Genomic DNA, 2,324 nt, shown 5'->3' with positions numbered 1-2,324 from the left:
GTTTAACTCAGAGGTTAGCCTAGAAATTCACTATGGCCAGTCAAATAGAACTGCAGCTACTGAGCTCTTCAAATTTCCTAATGGGGCCACGCAGAGACTGTGGTGCCTCCAAGAGCAAAGAGCTGAGGGCAGTGCCTGTATTCTCATATTTTTCCTAGAAATCGAGAATGAATAAGTAAAGTCAGAGCCCAGAGGGGGTGCTGCTTGCCATTCCCTCACACTTGTACCTTTCTACTCTGAATTTCTTACATTCCTACCTAAATTCATTTGGAGGATAAAGGGGGCAGAAATTTGCTGTATTGGAAGAGGCACAATATAAAAGCGGGGGGGGGGGAGTGGGGCAGTAGAGTGAGTGGGAGGGAAGGATGAGAAGGATTAATTTCAAGTCCACTTCAAAATGCTTCCTCCCTTACAAAGCATTTACAGCCATGAAAAGCATGTGCTGATTAAAATCCAATTTAATTCATTAATCACTTGTATCCATTTACATCAAAGAGTAAAGAGTTAGAGGGGTCTAAGAGACCTTTTTTAAGAATTTTTTATTTGAGTATAACTGCTTTACACTGTTGTGTTATTTTCTGCTGTACAGCAAAGTCAATCAGTTATATGTATACATATACCCCCTTTTTTAGATTTCTCTTCCATCTAGGTCACCACAGAGCATTGAGCAGACTTCCTTGTGCTATACAGTAGGTTCTCATCGGTTATCTATTTTATACATAGTAGTGTATGTATGTCAGTCCCAAGCTCCCAATTCATCCCATCCCCCCTTCCCCCCTTGGTATCCATAAGTTTGTTCTCTACATCTGGAGGGATCTAAGAGAATTTTGAGTCTGATCCAAACTCCTCATTTTAGAGTTGAGGAAGCAAAACTCAGAGAGGTGACCACTGACTAGCCCAGGAATTTAGGGTCCTGAATCTCTCAGGGAGTCTCGAAAAAAACTCAATCTGTGGATGACACTTATTTGTGTGTGTTTTTTAGTCTAAGTAACATTACTCTGTAGTGTACTTTCCGAAATAAGAATTTGGAGTTTGTTCCAACCATTTTCTTGGACCGTGTAAAACACTATCCAGCGGCACATGCTACTTCATAAGATGTTTAAGACTTTCTAATTGAACCTCCATTGTTCCCAAACTGATCTGACATTAAAGATACTTTTCTTATCAGCTTTGATGGAATCTACTTTCTTTTATTAATCTATCAAAAATGTTATTTCACAACTTAGTGCTGAAATAAAACAAGCGTTTAGCAGCAAAGTCAGAGACAAACTGGACTACAACTTGAACCACTGCAGACCGCCTCGCCTGAAAGCACAACCAAAGGACACCGCCCTAACTGCAAGTCCACGAAGGAAGAAAAAAGAAAATGTTGCCTCCTTTCATGACTTGCTTCAGTTGCCTTTTCAGTTGCTGCTGTGTGTTAACTGAACCAAGGTTCAAGTTACACAGGCTGCCTCTACTGTGGCAGGTCTCTGGCTGGGCGCACATCTTCCCTGCAATAAAGAAATGCACATCCGGCCTCGAAGCCTCAACCCTGGGGAGAGAGGTAACTGGGGTTCAGCCAGTGGCCTCCCGGCGGCGCCCAAGAAACCCCAAGTGCTCGCGACCGCACCGCGGGGCAGGGCGCCCGGAGCCGAGCTCAGCTCGCAGGACAGTTAGTGTAGCCAAGTGCAAGCCTGGCAACCCCCAAGTCAGCGGCCACAGACTACTGGTCGCTCTGCCACGTTTTTCAGGAGGGTCAACCCTTCGCTAAGTTTTCTGGCCGCTAAGAAAAGCCGAGCGTACAAGAGACGAAGCTAAACAGCTTCCCCGGCGCCCCATCACTTGCAGGACGCTGCGTCCCCAGGACTCCGCGTCCCGCGTCCTCTCCCACCTCCACGTGCAGAGCAAGAATGTCCTGTACTCCTAAGTGGCGGTCAACCCCACCCCCACCCCACCCGCGGCCACGGGCCAGCTTCTCCAGGAGAAGGGGCCACTTTCTAACCGCGCTCTCAATGACAGGGACTGAGCCGCGGCCAAGGCCAAGCCAGGGTCACCTTGGCTCCCTTGCCTTTCATTCCAGGGCCCCGCCGAGCGAAAAGGTTGCTGCGGGTCACCGCCATCTGAGCCCTTTCTCCCGCCCCCCTGGTCCCGCCCCTAACACTCTCCCCCCGCTCCCTTCCCTGCTGAGCCCAGGCGGCCGGGAACTCAGCCTTAGCCAGAGTTCAGGGGACAGCGCGGGAACGCGGGAAAGAGAGAAAGAAGTGGGAGCCGCCCCAGAGAGATAGGAGGAAAAATTCCCTCCGTGGCCCTTCCAGATCCTTTCTGGGGCAAGCGCTCGGGCT

Source organism: Mesoplodon bidens (assembly GCF_964165515.1).
Source record: "Mesoplodon bidens genome assembly, chromosome: 6".
Classification (NCBI taxonomy): domain Eukaryota; kingdom Metazoa; phylum Chordata; class Mammalia; order Artiodactyla; family Ziphiidae; genus Mesoplodon; species Mesoplodon bidens.
The sequence above is the reverse complement of the archived record's forward strand: the minus strand, read 5'-3'. Positions refer to the sequence as shown.